Source organism: Notamacropus eugenii, chromosome 1, assembly GCF_028372415.1.
Source record: "Notamacropus eugenii isolate mMacEug1 chromosome 1, mMacEug1.pri_v2, whole genome shotgun sequence".
In the NCBI taxonomy this organism is placed as follows: Eukaryota; Metazoa; Chordata; class Mammalia; order Diprotodontia; family Macropodidae; genus Notamacropus; species Notamacropus eugenii.
In genome coordinates this window covers 415,389,835-415,410,480 of record NC_092872.1, presented here as the reverse complement: position 1 = coordinate 415,410,480, position 20,646 = coordinate 415,389,835, and the positions used below count along the sequence as shown (strand labels likewise).

The following is a 20,646-nucleotide window of genomic DNA, read 5'->3' as shown; positions in this document are numbered from 1 at the left end:
CTCCCTCACCCCTAACAGGTAGCCCAGTCCAACAAAATAGGAAGGGAGACCTCCCCAATCACTCCCTTTATATACACTTTTGAAAAGGAAAGGAAAATTCCATTTATTGAACACCAACTCAATTGGTAAGCCATCAATTAATGCAACACCATATATAATGAATTGCTAGATTTTGTGATATAAACTATAAATGTTATCAAAGGTCACATCAGGTTTGAAAGATCATGAGGGGCTTGAGTAGTAAGAGAAGCTTTGAAAAGTTTGGTACTTGTACTGGGTCTTGAATGCAAAAAGGACCATGACTTGACTAGGGTAACTTTCATTTTAGGATTGGTTATAAGGTCACTCAGGTAAGATGGAACCAGTTGATGGAGAGTCTTGAATGCAGGTTGAAAAGTTTAGATTTCATCCAAATGATTGGGAACCATGATTCTTAAGGTTCTTAAGTAGGAAGTAATAAGGTAAAAGGTGGTTGTTGTTTTTTTTTTTTAAGGAAAAAATCAACGATATATAAAATTAATTGGGAAGGGGATAGCAAAGAAACTGGTTAAGAGACACCATCCAACGCCTAGTGTCCCTAGTGACCAGGTTCTGCCATTAAGGATGGAACAGGATTCAAATTTCTATTTATATGATCAAGAGGGGACCTCAGAGGTTAAACCCATAATATGACAGAGAAACAGGCCATGGGTAATTAAGTGATTTTCTGAGTCCAATTAAGTAGTGTGTCCGAGTAGGTTTTGAACCCAGTTTCTTTGATTCCAAAGTGAGTACTGTTTCTGATGTACCCCCTAAGAACTATGGAGGGAATAAGAAAGTGGGGATTTAAAGAACCTGGGGTTAAGAATCCTTGAGAAATCTGGTACCCTTTAATCCTCTCTAGATAATTAAAAACTATTCACCCATTTTGCTTGGTTGTAGGGAAAAAAAACAACACTTAATTTATATGTTGTGATTAAAATCTATTGATTGGTTAATATAATTAAGGGGGCTGGGTCTCCTGTGATTATATTCACTAAGGTAATAGTATTCAAAAGTACCTCCCCCTTAGTATCCAAAAGCACCTTTCCAAAAGCTATATAATGGAAGTGAGCAGGGGAGACCTCCCTCTTATTTTGTTGGATTAGGATACCTTCTGTGTTGGACTATAGTGGTTCCTGGGGGATGGATATGTGCTGTGTCAGTGCCAAAGGATGTGTGCTTTGGGATGATCATTAATCCTTTTTTGATCCGTGTGTGTGTGTGTGTGTGTGTGTGTGTGTGTGTGTGTGTGTGTGTGTGTGTGTTGGGGGTGAGGGGAAGAGATATCAAGGGTGATTAGTAACTGAACAAGGAAGAGCCACCTAATGAGTAGTCTATAAAAGGAGAGGAGAAAGGCTCCATCATCCCATTACCTGTAATGGAATGGAATAGAATGCACTGACAATCCTTGTTGAAATGGATCAATTGTTCTTTATAAAATCAGGCCCCATTCACTACCAGTCTGATTGTGAGATTAATGTTTTTATTTGAAAGAAAGCATCTGATGTACCAGTCTCTGCTCCTTAGGGAGAATTAGGTGTATTCTGCCTAGCCCTTAACCCCCTGCATACTCATATCTATTTTCTCTACACTGCTGAACACTACTATGCGCAGTCGGTTGACCTCCTCAAGTCACTCAGCTTCACAATATGGCCCCAAACCACTTTTCTATTTTTATGCACCTCTGCAAAATTAATGCAGATACCCAGGTAGCTTGGAGTAGAGTTTGACCTAGTAACTATTTGAGAAAACATGTAGACATTCACTTTTTAGTGGCTAGGGAAAATGCCAAGGGAAATATTTTCTATCTATCTCTCATAGCAGATTTCATCCTAATAATGTTTATCATTCACATGTAGACTGACACTAAAGCAATAGAAAAAAAACCCCAGCATCCAAATATAATTAATATTACAAACCCAAATCCTCAGCAAAAAAGGAATGAACATGATTTTTCAAGCTGGATTTTCCCAACGTATTTTCTGCAAAGCAGGCCTTCTACTTAGGACCTGTAGGACCCTGGACACAACACTTTACCTCTCCAGGCTTTGGTTTCTTATCTATAAAATGAGGTGATTGGACTAGGCTCATTGATTTAGAGCTGGAATGGACTTTAATGAGGAAACTGACTGGGAAGTTAAATGACTTGCCCAGGGTCATACACATTTTAATGCATAAAATCAAATACACAGGATGAGAAATTAAACTAATTATATTGAAATACAATTATCAAAATATTAAAAAAAACAAATTTAGGATATAGTAATATATATGCTCCTTTATTAACATGTTAAATAAAAAAATGAAGTTAAAACTGATGCAAGCTAGAATTTAAATTTTTAAAAAAGATGTATCTGTGTGAAGGCTGTTGTTTAGCTTAAATTAGCATTAAATAGTGAGATGACCTTTGACAAGGCAACATTCATGTTCATACTGGACATCTAGGAAAATTTTAGCAATAATGTGATAGAAAATACATACACATATAATATATGGTTTCTATTGGTAACAAAATTAAAGATACAATTAATATTATTGTGGTTTGTTGCCTCACTCATAATTGAGGAAATGCTAAATTTTGGTTAAAAGTTACTAAAAATAAAGATAATTTTTTTCCCATTCAAATTCATGGACCCCTTGAAATCTATCGATGGGTCCCTAGTGGTTCATGGAATCCAGATTAAGAACCCCTGTTCTAGTAACATCTAAACTTCCTTTTCAGTTCTAGTGACCAAAGCTTTTTATATCATTAAAAGAAATAAAAGATCCTTCTTTGAGATAAATTAAAATCGCCCATATAAAAATGGTTATTTTTTTTAGAATCTCTAGGTAAAAATAGAAATGTAATCATAATCTTGTGAAAATGACCATGATTGTGCATCCTTAAACACTTTTTTTCCAATTCCCATATCTTATCAACAGCTCAGACCAAGAATTCAGTGCCCTGGTAACTAGCACTTGACTAAGTCACTTTTGGTTTGTTCAACAATTATTGAATACATAGCTTTTCATTGTTACCAATAAGACAGCTATGAATATTTTTGTAGAGATAGGTCCTTTTGACAAAATATTATATAGTTCTAACAATGAGATTCCTGCATAGTGAAAATTACTACTCCCCTGTTAGTTTCTCCCCAATGCTTTAAGCTTAAATTCAAGCCCCCTCCAAAGTAATATTTGACAAAGTAATAATTTTGACAGGTATCCTGATGGGAATCATGAATGTCTTCAGGCGAGCATAACAGTGAAGTGCAAATGAACAGTCTTTCTTCAGGTTTGATTTATTAATCATCTGAAGACAAAGTGAGAAAAATAATAACTTTCTTTTATGTACCTTTTTGTAAGATTTGCAGAGTGCTTTCTTCTCAACAACCACGTGAGGTAGAAGTACAAATGTTATTGTTCTTTTACAGATGAGGAAATTGAGGATTTGAGAAGTTAATTACCTCCTTGCTCAATCACACAGGCAAATGAAAAAGGGAATTGTGTGTTTAACTTGGAAAGTTTTTTCTCCCTCTTTTGGAACTAAATGCACTTTTAAACAAATGGATCCAGGGCCATTTGCATGCTTTTCCAAATAAATTTTCTTTGCTTCCAGTGAGGGTTATATCTGACCAATTTCCCTGATGTTTCTCTGTATATAGTAATTTTCTGCCAATAAGGGGGAATATTTCGCAGTTGAACTGTATCCAATCCAACAAACAACAACTCAAGTTGTAAGATTTGAGATCCAAATGATTGAGTATCGCGCTGAATTGTCTTATGAACCTATGACCCCTAGATTAGATTCTGAAGTAAATACATTAGATGATAACAATCATTAACATGTACATATTAATGAAGTACCACAGATGCATGGGACAGAACAGAGGCCCTGATAACTTTCCCCATCTTCCTCAGTGCCTTTAGATTATGGTTCATAATGTTCCTCTCTACCCCACTTCCTCCCCTAAGGCTCGGAAACTTCAGTGAAACCTTTGGACACCTCGATCTCAGATCCTCAATCTTCTCAATTCCCTTGATTTCCATTTTAAACTTTTTCCTCATCCAAGATTTTGAATTCTGGAGTTAATTTATTCATTCAGCAAATGTTTATAGGTGCCTCCACTTCCTCACCTCTCACTCTCTTCTTAACCCTTTAAATCTGATTCACAAACTCAATACTCAATTGAAATTGCTCTCTCCAAAGTTACCAATGAATGATCTCTTAATTGCCAAACATCTCAAGTTATAACCTTCTTGACTTCTCTGGTGTATGTGACACTGTTGAATACCTTTTCGTGGATATTCTCTTTTCTTTAGAGTTCTGCTCTTTTGAGTTCTCCTCTTTTCTGTTCTTTCTGGGTTCTCCTCTTAGCTATCTATCTAACCACTCCTCCTCAATCTCCATTACTGATTCACCATCCATGAAATTCTCACTATGAGTATACTCATGGGTGTGTTGATAAATGTTTAACAACCAGCTCTCGGGGGGGAGGGGGAAGGGGGGGGCGGTAAGCTCCACACACTTATAAGTTTAATTTGTATTATTAAAGTTTTTTCCAGGAATTTCTTAAGTCTAGATAATCAACAAAACAAAGATCAAGCCCTGTTTGTAGTTTTTTGCCAGTTTTTGAGGTATAAATGCTCACACTAAAATTTAAGTTAATTCTCTTGACCTGGTAAGAATTAGCCCCAACATAACCCTGGTATGGGTAATTGGTATACCCCCAGTCTCTCTCCTGTGTCATCATCCCTTTCTATATTCACTTAGTGGCATCATCAACTCCCATGGGCTCAATTATTATCTCTATGCAGTTGACTCCTGTATATCTAGCCTTAGACTCTCCCAATCACCAGTTAGATATCACCAACTACCTGTTTTTTTCCATACTTTACAAAGAAGGACATTGAAGCTCAGTAGAGTTTAGCTTGTGACCACATAGTTACTGAGAATCTGAGGTGACTGCCTTCTTGACTCCAGGTTGAGAATTCTATCCATTATACTGGGCTATAACTTTAAGATACATTATAACCATGAAATTGGCAAATATAATGAAAAACAAAAACATCTAAGGTTGGCGAGGCTACATTGGAACAGCTAGCCTTATTGCCTTGTTGATGGGACTCTGAATTGGGACAAAAGTTTTAGGGGGCAATTGGTAATATGCATCATCGTGTCTTTCATTAGAACCTTTGACCCCAGGATCTCATTGTCAGGACTATAACCTAATGACTATATCAAAAGACAAAAGGACCTACCTGTACAAAAACATCATAGCTGTCTTAATGGTAACAGTGAAAAGCTGGAAATAACTGTATGTCCAACAATTGTGGAATGAATCCAAAAGAGACTTATCCAAGAAATTGGTGCGAGATTAGTGAAGTGGAATCCTATTATGCTATAAAAATTACAAATATGAAGAATGCAAATAAAAATAGAAAAACTTCTACAAAGTACTGCAAATTGAGGTCAGCAGAAAAAAATGGGAAACAACTAGAGAAGATAATAGAACTATATAGCTACATAGAAAAGAAATTGGAAAAGAACAAAAAACAATGAGTATTGTTACTTTGTTAAAGCTTATATTTTATATAATGTAGTTATATTTTAAAATAAAAATAGATGAAATTCAGTTTGCATTGTTTTACTAATGATTCAGCACCATACTGTGTTCATTTACTTATATCTGTTGAGAATAGATCTGTAACCTGGGAGAAAGGTAGACCTCAAAAGGGAGTGCCATGGTGATGGGACACTGGGCCACAGAAGCCTGGATTAGGAAGAGGGATCACGAAGAGCAGCAGAGGATCTTGAGGAGAAGAAGAGAGAGCAGCTGTGGGGAAGAAGAGTGCCACCCCCCCACCCCCCATGTTGGTACTATGGACAAAGACCTAGTCACCCTATCCTAGTTATGGCTCTTGAGTGAGTGTATTAAGTTTATAAAAAGTATTTTTTTAGTTCCCTCTTGGACTCACTTTTTGCCTTCAGAAGACAAAACTATACTTTAGGGTCAGCCTAGTCTTGGGGGAAGGAGGCCTCATAAGGTTTGAAATCATGGTCCTTAAAGCATGGAAACATGTGAGTTATATGTATTTGCACAGAACCTGAGAGGAGAGAGTGTATTTGGCCTGGGAGGGACTGTATGGGGAACAGATAGGAATTCCTCAAAATGTCAAGAGGTTGCTCCAATGGCTATCCCAAGTTCAATTTCTTTCCAAAGGGAGTAGAGGTTATTTGAATACCACATATGTTTCTGTATGTTTAAGAGTTTCTGTAAATCTTTTGTGTCTCCAGGGGGAAGTGGTAAAATAAAGGCTATCTCACAATTCCTCTTCTCCCCCAAAAGAAACCCCAATTATCTAAAAGGGGGACAAAAATATTATGGCATACAAAACAGACATGACTGATAACAGCAACAGAGTCTGAAAATATCTGTAAACAAAAGGAAATCACTTATTTATTATTATTTATTTTGCTTATTTTTAGTTTTCTATATTTATTTTTATAAAATTTTGAGTTTTAAATTTCCTCCTTCCCTCTCCTTCCCTTTCCCCAAGATACCATGCAATCTGATATAATTTATACATGATATAGTTTATAGTTTATAAACTATATGTAGTTTATACAATCATATTAAACATATTTACACGTTAGTGATATTGTTAAGAAGAATCAGAACTAAAGGGAAAAAACACAAGAAAGAAAAAACAAATAAAAAAAGAGAAAATAGTATGCTTCAATCTGCATTCGGACTCCATAGCTCTTTCTTTGCATGTGGATAGCATTTTCCATCATGAGTCTTTTGGAATTGTCTTAGATCATGGCATTGCTGAAAAGAGTTAAATCTATCAAAGTTTGTCATCACACGATGTTGCTGTTACTTTGTACACTATTTTCCTGGTTCTGCTCATTTCACTCAGTATCAGTTCATGTAAGTCTTTCCAGGTTTTTCTGAAATCCGCCTGCGAATCATTTTTTACAGAACAATAGTATTCCGTTACATTTATATACCACAACTTATTTAGCCATTCCACAACTGAGGGACATCCCCTCAATTTCCAATTCTTTGCCAACACAAAAAGAGCTACTACAAATATTTTTGTACATGTGGGTCCTTTTCCCATCTTTATGATGTCTTTGGGATATAGACCTATTAGTGGTATTGTTGGATCAAAGGGTATGCAGTTTTATAGCCCTTTGGGCAAAGCTCCAAATTGTTCTCCAGAATGATTAGATCAGTTCACAACTCCACCAACAATGCATTAGTGTTCCAGTTTTCCTGCATATTCTCTAACATTTATCATTTTCCTGTTTTGTCATGTTAGCCAATCTGATAGGTGTGATGTGGTAATTCAGAACTGTTTTAATTTGCATTCTCTAGTCAATAGTGATTTAGAGCATTTTTTTCATTTTTTTTCATTAATTTCTTCATTTGAAAACTGCCTGTTCATATCCTTTGACCATTTATCAACTGGGGAATGACTTGTATTCTCATAAATTTGACTCAGTTCTCTTTATATTTTAGAAATGAAGAAAAGCAAAGTCTTTACACACAAAGGTCTATTTAGCCATAACTAAACACATTCCAATAACTCTAGGTGACCATCCACTTCCTAAATAGAAAGCCACCACACAATTATACTTACTGAATAAATGTATTCCTTAAAAGTTACCTGTGGAGCAATTTTTTTACTGTGGTATTCTAAAATCTTATACTATACTTAGTATACTCTTCCTGCTGTGGAGATTTATTGAGCTTCTGGGCATGTGTGATGGTGTATAATGGAAGGTCCCCAGCCAGGATTCAAGGCCTCTGTAACTATTATGTGATTGTTTCTTATTGGCACATGCATGGCAATAAAAATCCATTTGTCTGCTAAGTCAGAATTAAGCGTGTATACAGAAGCTATGAACAGGCAAAGTGGTCCTTTCTTCCCTGTCAACTTTCAAGCAGAGGAGATCTACTGTAGATCTCCAAGTAGGAGAGGAACTTCAGGTCTCTCTTACACCTGGGTGCCATATGACTGTTTATTTTTCTGTATCTGTTATGTTCATTCTTTCCTGATGTTGGGTGAATATCGGGGAAGGAATGGACGAGGCTATAACCTCTACTAGCAGAGACAGCAGCTGAGCAAGTCTTAAATACAAGGTCACCAATCTCACTTTCTTCTCCTGAGCCATCTGGGTCAGTGGCCTGATATTCATCAGGAGGATTGGAGATGGCCCAGGATGCAATGGGAGACCTTGACCCTTTCAGGCAAGTCTTATCACATTCTCACTTTGAGTGAGATACACTCATTCAATGAATAGGCTTCTTTAAGTTACTCAAGGGATGGCCCCTTTAATAAAAAAAAAATCAAATCAAATCAAATCAAACGGGGAGGGGAAGACCCCCAGGGTTCTTGGGTAAAAAAGTAACAATTACTATTTACTTATTAACAAAGACACTGTATCTTGCAAGAAAGAAAGCCACAAAGGTTGGACCAGACCCAGAAGTGAAGGTGTTAAGGAGGAATACTTGTAGTTACCACTGCTGAGGTCTGGGAACAATGAGGTTTGGGGCGCTCAGGACTCCAAAATACTGACACACAAGGTCCTGCTGAATGAATTTGACTCAAGACTTCTTCCAGCCAAAGTAAAACAAAGTTTATTAAAGGTTCACCATATTGGGTTGACTCTTAAGGAGCCTAAGCCTTGTGACACTTGTATTAAGAAGCCAGATAGAATCTCAGCTAGACAGCTGGATTGAATCTAAACACCTTCGTGCAGGTGAGATGGAATTTATACACAGAAAGACTATGGGAAAGATCTGGGAGTGGTCTAGTAGTCTGGGAGGAGGGTCTAAGGAGGATCTTGATAAGACTGGAGTAACTAGTGATGTAATTAAGGGTGGGAAATAGCTGGAGGCAATTGGGAGGTATAATACAATGGAGAACTTGGGTGGAAAGCAGGTGGGGCAATCAAAAGGTAACTGACAATGTAGCCAGGCTAGGTTAAGGGTAACAGATTTGAGTTTAAAGAGGTTCCCAGAGTCTGAACCCCATCACTTTAAGTTTGAGTCCACCCTCCCCACGGACTCAGGTGGTGATAGATGAGAGCTGGTTCCTGATTTTAGAGGGTTTTATATTCCGATCTTGCTAAGTCTTCTCAGCTAATATTGCTTTGTTAAAGCTAATTGGTGTTAATTGAGAAGGAAATAAGCATCTCATTTGATCCTCACAACAAGATCTCCCCATCTTATAGTTGAGGAAACTGAGGCAAGCAGAGTTTAAGTGACTTGCCCAGGGTCATAAAGTTAGTAAGCATCTGAAGCCAGATTTGAACTCAGGTTTTTCTGACTCCAGGCTTGTTAGTCTCTGCCTACCACAACTCCTAGCTGCCTCCAATTGAGGGGCTAATCTCTATTTAGATAATGTTGATGAAATAGTAATGGGGTTAACTGATTATTGGGGAGATGCTAAATGGCTAAATGATATTGGGACAGTATTAACAATAGCACTAGTGAAAGACAGCCTTAATTCCTTATGCTACCTACTCCTCAAATCCTGAAGGGTAGATGGAGACTTTCTCTGGGGACCTAAACTGCCAGTGGAATGGGATTGGGAGAATAAGTCCAGAGCTACAATGGAGGAACCATTTAGGATTTGAGGCCAGGATACCACAAACTTTTTAGAAGCTACTGGCTTTTGTCAACCAACATATTGATCTGATCTGAAGAAAGAAGCTGATTAAAGAATACAAATGTTCTTAAGTAGAAAGTACATTTGTTAGAACATATCCCAGTAAATGAAGAAAATAAGGGACAAGACTGCGGAAATACATAGTTGAAGGAAGAGAAAATCCTAGTGGTTTTAGGGTAATAGAAGGTGAATCAGGTTCCTAATTCATGCATTTAGCAATAGCAAATTTCTGCACATTAAAATTCAGTATAATTAATTCCACATAAATATTGATAGATATACATATAATCCAAGGCCATCAATTGAATTTATTTTTCACATTAAACTCTGGAGCAATTCTGGTAATTTTATTGGCATATGAGCCCCTTAGGGGCCAAGTTTCCTGAGGGTATCATTTGCTATTTTCAGGAAGGAGTGGTAGAATTTATTTTACACTCAAGGAGAGGACAACTGCTTGAGAAGTATTAGAATTCTGCCTAAAAACCAAGGAGAGTCAGCTGACCTATGCCCCTGCCTCAGGGAAGTCTTGGAATCAGAGGACCTAGGATCAAGTACCAGCTCCTCTACCTACTCTCTGTGTGACCTAGAAGAAAACACTTACCCTCCTTGTGACTTAGCTTTCTCACCTGAAAATGAGGTTAAACTAAATAATCTCTATTGTTTCTTTCAGCTCTCATTCATTCATTCATTAAACAAGTTTTTGCTAAGTATATATACAGCACTGTGCTAGACTCTGAAGACACAAAGACAGCCAAAAAGTCCGTAGCCTTAAGGAATTTCCATTCTATGGATATGCTACAATCTTTGACCTAGGCTCCTCCCCTCCACCACCACTACCAAATATGCTGGACTCACACATATCCATATCCACACATATCACCCAAAGGGTTAGGGGGTCCTCTCTGGTTTATTGATGCCCCTACCTTGCAGGAAAACTCTAAAATGAAGCTTAGGGATGACTTGTGCTTATGGTTCCTCCATATATGGGGAAATAAGGCCCTTCTCCTGCAAAAGTACTTAATGTACAATGTGAGGTATGAATCAGCTTTTTATTTTCCCTAACCCAAAATGTGCATAAAATGCAAAGAACTCAGGTTTACATGAACTCAAATAGGAAACAAAACAATCAGTTATTCGTTATTCTCATATTGTCTCAGAAGGTAAAGACTGTGGGAAGACTGAAGAAATATTTCCCATTCACCTTAGGCCTGCACTGTCTGAGTATTCAGGAAGGATTGTTCAAACTCAGATCTCTTGGCTTTTCATCTCATGGCCTCAGGCTTACAATTACAGGGTCACACCTTTTGTGGTCTCCTTTTATAAGAAGTACTCTGTTGTGAAGAGCTGCTGTCTCTGGGTAGGTAGGTTCAAACTCTTGAACTCAGGGATTCTCAATGACAGGATTTCCTAAAATATAATAGTCGATAAGCCTTTGTTAAGTGCCTACTACGTGCCAGATACTATGCATAGTATGTTGAGTATAAAAAGAAAAAGAATGTTTATTCTCAAGGAACTCACAAAGAGACAGTGCTAGGGAGAACCCAATACTAAAAATATCCATTTCTCAATATTGCTGCTAGTTGCTGACCTGAGGTCAGAAAAAGTCACAGAAATAACAGTTAATGATGATATAATGCTTTAAAGTTTGTAAAGCACTTTATCTATAGTCTCTCATTTGATCCTCGCAAAAACAGCCCTGGGAAGAATTATTGTTAATCCCATTTTAAAGATGTAGAAACTGAGACTTAGCAGTTGTTACTTTTTCAGGGTCACACAGTAAGAGTCAGAGGCAGAATGTAAACTGAGGTCTCCCTGACTCCAACTTACTTCACCACTTTATCCACTATATCACTTAAAAAGGCAGAGAAAGGTACCCAGAAACTCAAAAGTTCTAGAAACTCCAGGTTCAGCCTTGCCTGGATAAACAGAAGCTGCTAGGGCACTTCCATATTCTTCTGGGAGATATCATTTTCTTGGAGGCTGGGGACAGGAGAGAAACCACCTTCTTGTCTTGTTACGTTCCAGTCTAGAAATCCACAAGAGAGAAAGCTCCAATAGTCTCTAGGTGGTAGAGCTATTTTTATAGTTCATTCTTACATTAAGAAAACTTCCTTCCAAAGTAGTCTGTCCCATCTGGATTTATAGTCACCTATCATCCTTGAAGCAGCCAAGTCAGTGGGGACCAGGCATAGATACGAATTCCCATTGTCTTCTCAGCAAGGGGTAGGGCACAGGTCTGGCTCCAAAGGTATCCATTTCTCCCCAAACAGATCCAAGTCAGGTAATCTCATCACTTTGATTCTAGGAGGCTGGTCCAATTGATCTATGATTTTCCTGAAGAGTAAACAATACAGTAGCATCAGTCTCTGGGGGAGTGACGGGGGTAGGGGACTGGTACAAATATGTTTGCTAAACATCTAAAGTTCTCAGTCAGTGGGTACTTGAATAGCCATAGGGTTCTCTGTATTCATACTCTAAATGGTGGTTCATTAAGTAAACAGACAATTGGAGTTTGTGAGATGTAGATTCAGTCAGTATTTTTCAAAACCTTGAAAGGGCTAAACAAGAGTAAAGACCAGAGGGGGAGCAATCTTTTAATGTGCTAAGAGCCCCTAATTGGGATTAAAACCCTCATTAGGGTTATTTGTTAAGTAAATAAACCATTAGGAAGGACAATCCAGTTAAAAGCAGAGTGAGAGTGAGGAGTAGGATCCCATCAGTTTATCAACCTGAGCTGAAAGGTATGTTTGCTGTATTTACACAATATATTATAGTTTAAGATACATATAAGATTCAAACTTTAAGGAAACTCTAACAAGACTGGAGGGGCAGTTAGGTGGTGCAGTGGATAGAGCACCAGTGCAGGAGTCAGGAGGACCTGAGTTCAAATCTCACCTCAGACACTTGACACTCACTAGCTGTGTGACCTTGGGCAAGTCACTTAACCCCAACTGCCTCATCCTGGGTCATCTTCTGTCATCCTGTTGAATGTCTGGTCACTGGATTCACATGGCTCTGGAGGAGAAGTGAGGTTGGTGAACTGCACAGCCCTCCCTCACTCAAAACAAAGTCAAGTGCAAGTCATGTCATTATTTCTCTGATGATGGCATGATCTTCAGCAACGAAGGATGAACATACAACAAGACTGTAATATTATTGGAATAATTCAGCTAAACATATATAACATATCAAATTTATTACTATCTTACGGAAGGGTGCTAGAAAATTTGTAACTCAAATTTTTATAAGAAATGAATGTTAAAATTGTCTTTACATGTAATTGGAAAAAATAAAATACCATTTAAAAAAGAAAAGAAGAAATAACAGCTAAAACAGTTTATGGGAAAAAAAATCTATTGTTCTCATGTTTGTCCTTCATTCTTGAGGAGGACCATGACTTCAAGGTGATGGCATGACTTGCAGCTGACTTTGATTTGAGTGAGGGAGGGCTGTGCAAGATCACCAGCCTCACTTTCTCCTCCAGAGCCATCTGGGTTCAGTGACCAGATATTCATCAAGTGACCAGAGATGGCCCAGGATGCAATCTGAGACCCTGTCCCTTTTAGGCTAAGGTCTTATCAGACTCTCACTTTGAGTGAGACACATCCGATGGCCCCTTGTAAGAAAACAACAAAAAATCAGACTGGGAGGGGAAGATTAAATGTCCTCAAAATATCTCCTGTCATGAAAATAGAATGTAAACTCCTTAAAGGAAGGAATTGTTTCTTTTTGTCTTTATATCCCCAGCACATAACACAGAGTATGCCAACTAGTAGAAAGTTCAACAAATGCTTTCTAATTTATTGGTTGATACTCATTAAGCAACATTCAAACTATCCTTCAAACTAGTCATGAACCCCAAGGTAGGAAGAGTCAAAGTGGCCCAAGAAGACTCAAAATTTGCACTCAAAAACTGCTTGCCTGGAACCTTAAGACAAAAGAAAAACAATCTCACAGCCACTTTGCAGAATTTTAGGTAGGTAAACTATAACTATCTGGGACCACAGAGTAAAAGAAAAATTCACAGTTGTGATGAGTGCAGAAAAACTGGTTGGCAACTAGAGGACATATTAGATTTCCCAAAAACTTTTGAAATTTTGTACTTTGTACTTCTATGCCTTCAATACAGAAAAATTATAGTTTTGTTAGATATAGGGAGTGAGCCTGTGATCTCATTGAAAAAGTTCTGCCCAGGTGAGGAAACTCCTTTAATCAATGTGTCAGCATGTTCTCTGCAATTTACAGTCTTAGAAAGTTGCCAAGACCATGGAGAGGTAAAGTGACTTGCCTTGGGTCAAACAGCCAGCGTGCTTTGGAGGTTAGACTTCAACCCATATCTTCCTGACCCCACGGACAACTCTCTATCCACTCCCATCACACTGTCTCCTTGAAATTCTGTTCGGGTTTTTTTCAGTTATTTTTCAGTCATATCTGACCTTTCATTACCCTATTTGGAGTATTCTTGGCAAAGTTTCTGGAATGGTTTGCAATTTCTCTCTCCAGCTCATTTTACAAGGTGAGGAAACTGAGGCAAACAGAGTCAAGTGAGTTGCCCAAGGTCACACAGCTAGTAAGTGTCTGAGGCCAGATTTGAACTCTGGAGGATGAGTCCTCCTGACTCCAGGCCCAGCACTCTATCCACAGCACTATCTACTGCCAAAATAAGCTCCCAATAAACACATGTTTTTTGTATTTATTGAATGTTTCTAGCCTGTTGTCTTCTATTGTCTCTAGCCCCATGCTTTGCTTTTCATTGTGCGAAGAGAAATCTCAGGATAGGGTCCCTGCCACACTTGTCCAAGAACAGGATGTTAAAGGCCTAGGGAAGCAGCAATAGAAAGCAGAAAAGCAGCAGGGGAAAATGGGATCAGGAATGATAGAGATTTCAATGGAAAAATCATCGGGACTTTGTGATCAACATGCCTAAAATAAATTATAGATAAATCATAGATTTTTACAACCTAAGATTGTATCCTGGACTGTCTAGTGGACAAAAAGTAAACAGAAATCATACCATAGATGGCTCAGTCTACCCTGATGAAGCTCACTATATACTTTGGATCCATCTCTGCTCATACTCCTAGCACCATCTGCTGTAGAGAAAGGGAAGGAATACTTGAAATTAAATGTGACTTTATTTCAAAGTCTTTAATCATTTGTTTTTGCTGACAGAAAAAATATAATTTGTAAGAATAAAGTTCATTGAAATCTTTGTCCAGCTGTGCTGTGCAGTATGGCCTCATTTATTTATCTTCCACTGTTTTATAATTTAAGGCACAGTCTTATCTATCCTAGGATAGACTGCTGGTCCTGGACACAGGAAGACTGCTCTTCCTAAGTTCAAAGCTGTACTCAGACACTTTCTAGCTGTGTGACCCTGGACAATTCACTTGGCCCTGTTTGCTTCGTTTCCTCACCTGTAAAATGAACTGGAGAAGGAAATGATAAACAGGACCCCAGAATGGGGTCATGAAGATTCAGATATGACCAAAAAACACCTGAACAACAATAACAAAATTTTATAATTTAGCAAAATTGAATTTAACACAGACTTTAGAGATACTTTTGTATTACTAATAAAAATAGTTAACTAAGCAAATTTAAAGCGCGAACAAGATTATAAAGGGATTGTTTAACCTACTTGAGAGTAAAATAGAGAAGTGTGGAAAAATGGCAGGTATGCTATTAGAGGAATCCAGATCCCCAGGAAACATCCAGGAAAAGTTCTAAAAATGCACCAGGAAAACACACACAATCAGCTATAAACTCCTTCATCCAGGGTTGTAGAAAGATAAATTAGAGAAACTGGGAATTTAGATAATCTAGAGTAAGTTGAAGGTGTATGAATCACAAAGCAGCCCTCAAAACAATGAAAGACTCTCAGCAATGGGGAATCCTTGGATGCAATGGGAAAAGGGCCCCAGGCAGAGTCCCATGAGGAAGAGGTTCTAGAGCCCTGGGAAGAGAGAGGGGAACAGAGGCAACCTCTGGATGGCCTATGATAGTAAGAGGTTGTTGCTTGTCTTTCATTCTTGAAGAAGACCATGACATCAGGAAGGTGATACCATGACTTATAAGTAAATTGGATTTAAGTGAGGAGGGCTGTGCAAAGTCACCAGCCTCACTCTGTCCTCTGGAGACATCTAGGTCCATGGCTAGATATAGATCAGGATGACTGGAGATGGCCCTGGATGCAGTGGGAAACCTTGGCCTTTTTAAGCTAAGGTCTTTAACAGGTCTCAGTATGACTAAGGCAATGCTCATTCTGTGATTAAGGCTAGGTAGAGGGGGCCTTTTCCAGTTATCCATTAGTTTGGATTTGTGGCCACTTGTGGCCTCAAAGCCTCAGGTTTCCCATCCCTGGTCTAAATGCTATGCATGGGGAAAGACATGAATAGATTTCTCTGGAATCTGCCCTCCCCTTTGTGAAGGATACTTTGATTTTTGTCTTGAATGAAGTAGAATAAGTCCCGCAAAGCTGCCACTCTGTTCTCCTTTGACAGTGGTAAGGGGAGATGCTGAATTGAACTTTATCTATCTGCCTTCTCTAAACATTGCTGGCATGATTTTTTTTTTTTTAGTTTGAAGAGTAACAAAGTTGTTGACTCTCCCTTAAATGGGGAAGGTAACCAAAGATTATGCCTACCGGATATAACCCTAACCCTAAACACACGCTTTAACTATTCAACCTCTTCAGCACCATCTGCTACATTCTTCTACTTATCTTCTGCTGTCCAGTGGCAAGGGACATAGTGTTATTTGTGAATAGCTATGAGCCACCCCACCCAGTTAGCCAATCAGCAAAAGCTAGTAAAAGGCACTGGGATGATTGTATATTATTTTGAAGCTCCTGTAACTTTGTTGCCACCTTTGAGTAGGCGAAGTTATTATGGGGAAGATTAATTTAATCCCAGTACCCTACCCAATTATAGCCCCTCTTGTTCTATGTAAATCTCATGCTGAGCTAGGTAGATAGTACTGCAAAGGAATAACAACTTTGTCCTTTCCCTTAACAAAAATCTTTTGTTGCTCACTTTTTGGTCTGCCTTCTGATAAGTACAGAATTTTACATTTTAGTAGTAGAAGGAACCTCAAAGTTTATCTAATCCAACCCGTTCCTTTTACAGGTGAGAAAACTGAAACCACAAAGCACAAATGGAGAAGATAAATGCAGCATGAAGAGACTGCATTAGCTAAATTCCTAAAAATCAGAGCTATCCAAAAGTGAAATGGGATGCCCATTGTTGTAATGGGTTCCCTGAAAGTGTTCAAGCATTTAGGGATGGCTATCAAGTTCTTTTCCTGTCTGTTGAATCATAATTACATTGCTTTATTATCAATAAACGTACTGCAACAGTAAAGGCTTATAATTACTTTCTCCAAGTATCTGAAGAAACTCAACTTACTTCATGTGACTCCAGAAGACATAATTACTGTAATAGATTTGGCTACAAAGGAATGCAGGGATAGACAATTAGAGCTGCCCAGCAATGCAAGGGGCTACCTGCAAAAATGGTGAATTCGCTGTGACTAAGAGTTTTAAAGCAGAAATTTTAGCGCATTTTATTTCTATCTGCCTCTGCCTATACTAGGCTAGTAATCACAGAGTGCTTTCATAGACTGGATGACAATGTTCTTATTAGCAGTGATATAGAACAAATGCTTCATTAGATAGAAGGCAGGTCAAGATGACCAGATCCTTTCCAAATCTAAGGTTATGACTCATCAGCATCTACAAACATTATTAAGTGCATATCTATGGACAAGGCACTGTGCAAACTCTGATTATAGGCCTCCTTGGATATTAGATTATCAGTGAACCTAGGATGGAATATCAATGAAGAGAACAGAACAATAAAAAATAGAGGGTCACAATGGAAATTTGGAAGAGTTGGAGCTTGATAAGAGCAGTAACTGTGAGAGATCAAGTAGGTCTTAGAGGTAACTGGTATGAGTCTATAACTTTTTGTCTTTCTTTTTGTCTTTATTGTGTTCAAGCCTTCCTTAGAATAACACATAGCAGGTGATAAAGATATCTCATTATTAAATAAGAAACTAGAATCAGACTCAGAACTGAGATATCCTAGAGGTCATCAAGAAATCTCTTACTTGATGCATAAATTTGCTATATAACATTCCTGTTAATTGGTCATTCAATCTATGGATTATAAAATTTAGAGATTATTTAGTCCAATAGATGTTGAACTATTTATTTTTTTATATTTGGATATTGAAATATTCATTTTATATATTGTAAAACTAAGAAGTGGAGAGGGAAGTCTATTTACCCAATCTAACCCAGGTAGTTGGTACAGAGCTGAGATATGAACCCAATCCAAAATTTAATATTCTTTCTAATAAACCACCCTACCTTTTTTTTTTTCAGTGCTCCCATGCAACTCAATAATGCAAGAAGTAGAACATTCTTTTTGGGGGTAGTTCTAATTCTTAAAAAGTTTTTTCCTTATATTAAGCTAAAGTTTGGCTCCCTATAATTTCTAACTATTTGTACTAGATATATCCTCTGAAGCTACCTAGAAAAAAAATGAATTTCTTTTCTAGATTATGGTCTTTCCGATGTTTGAAAACAGTTATATTCAAAACCAAAATGACCATGACAGAACTTGAAGGAATCTGGAATCGGGGGCAAGATTGCAGACCACCATGGAAAATGGTCATGTTATAGGGAGTTTTCAGCACTTACATCACAAGACTACTGTGAGGACCTATGAGGTAACATGTGTGTAATCTTTGTAAACTTTGAAGAGTCATAATCTTAGCTATGGTTATTATTTAAGCATTCCTCTTTTATTATGAGAACATATTACATATTTTAATGATGTATTTAATTTACACTCCTACCAGAGAGGTGATATAAATAGGGATTTTTTTTTTCTTTTGAACTTACACACATTTACTTTTCTTTTAGTATTTCTATTTAGCCTTGGAATTATGGTTTTAGAGTGAAGAGGGACCTTAGAAGTCATCTAACTCCTTTATTTTACAAATAAGGAAAAAGAGGCCCAAAGGAGTTTAGTGACTTGTGAATGGTCAAAAAGAGGTAACAAATTTCTGAAATGTGATCCAAACACAAGTCCTTATACTCTAAAATCAGAAACCTTTTCATTATTCCCACACTACCTCTAATGACTGAAAATTATTAGTAGCTTTTGTTGATTATAGGCTAGGGACTTAGGGACTATATCTTACTAACCTGGTTGAGAAATTTATCATTTTTAAGCTTAAATGAAGCAAGAGCTTCTTTGTGAAAAGGAAAATCTATTAAATACATTTCCATCCAGTTCTTTGGTATGATTTCTAAGCTTATGGTGTAAATTCAGTAGTGTGTGTTCATCCTTTGTTGCAATGAGGACCATGCCATCACAGAAATGATGACATGACTTGCACTTAACTTTGTTTTGAGTGAGGGAGGGCTGTGCAGTTCACCAGCCTCACTTCTCCTCCAGAGCCATCTGAATCCAGTGACCAGATATTCATCAGGATGACTAGAGATGACCCAGGATGAGGCAGTTGGGGTTAAGTGACTTGCCCAAGGTCACATAGCTAGTGAGTGTCAAGAGTCTGAGGTGAGGTTTGAACTCAGGTTCTCCTGACTCCTGCACTGGTGCTCTATCCACTGCACCACCTCTTCTTAAAACTCAGATGATGAAAACAAATATAGAAATCCAGAAAGAAAGCATTTATTAAATAGATTCAATAGAGAAAATAAATCACCTGAGAAATGAAGATCTCTTCAATTTAGTAATTTCAACATGAGCAAAATGACTTATAGAGCAAAAAAGTATCAGACATTAGAAAATCAACCAAAAAAAATTGTTGGTGCTATAAATCCTATGGAATCAGTAACAATCTGGCAGCTAAGAGGCCTGTATTATATATCTAATGATCTACACTGATAGAGCAAAGAATCATGACACAGAATCTATAATAAAAAATTGCTTAAAAGACATTTACTAAATAGGCTCACATAGCTCTGCCCCTTTTGTTACTACCATTTTGTCTTGAAAAAAGAAGGAAATTTTTGATAAATTGCTCATCTGTTTCCACTGCCAAGTATTGGTCTTGGTGTACTCAGTGGATTCCAAGCCTGAGTTCCAGGAGGATGGTTTCACACCTGGAAGGTTGTGACTGTGGCTGTGAGCCCAGATTTAAGCTGAGATTAAACCTCGCTCAGGGTCCCTCTTGTCTTTGGCACTGAGCTCAACTGCCCGTGGAAAAGATTAACTCACCACAGAACCTTTGGAATTAAGGTAGTGTTCCTCATACTGCCCTTCCCCTGAAGAAGTCTTGTTCATAGTCAGCAATGCAGTTATTGTCCAACTTGATGATCCTTTCCTACTAGTAGAAGATAATATCACTCTTAAAGGTCTATGTAAATATGAGCTCCTTTGGCAAAAAAAAAAAAAGTCTCATAAAAGTAAAAGTTACAAAGGAAAGAAATTTTTGGTATTGAGTATGTATAGATAATGCACATTGCCAGAGGTGATCATGGAACTTATCCATCTAAACTTTGAGGCATCAACAGGTTGACATGACTTCAATGACTTCAAATTGCTTCAGTATTACTTCAGTTTATGGTGATCAAATGCATCTAAGTTGCACCTTAGAACCCTTACCAATATGTTATCAAGTTTGGTCAAAGTTTTAATGCTGGGCCTAAATTATACCCAGAGAAAGTACTTGCAGAAGCAGAACGCCCAAGTATGTTTCAAAACTTGAGTCTTCATTATATGTTGAAGTTTTGTTCTAAATTACATCCATTCCGTTCTCTATTGCTGCATCCCCATCTTACCATGCCATTTCAGTAAATGCGTCTGTATTGAACTATGTCCTCTGAATGACTAAAGATAGTGTATTATTGGTGGGAGCTTGTGAATTCTAGTTTTAGAAGTACTGTTCCACAGAGTACTTTGGCCTGGAGTAGTCATCTCCAAGGGGATC

The 20,646-nt window shown here is 37.8% G+C and overlaps 1 long non-coding RNA gene across 1 annotated transcript; it reads right to left on the bottom strand.

Moving 5' to 3' along the window:
- Positions 1 to 11,747: 11,747 nt before the first annotated feature.
- On the bottom strand, positions 11,748 to 20,043 carry LOC140518794 (uncharacterized). Its single transcript, XR_011972016.1, has 3 exons — positions 19,935 to 20,043; positions 14,699 to 14,777; positions 11,748 to 12,018 (listed from the first exon to the last, which is right to left on the bottom strand). It is a non-coding gene; the product is annotated as an uncharacterized lncRNA (long non-coding RNA).
- Positions 20,044 to 20,646: the final 603 nt, after the last annotated feature.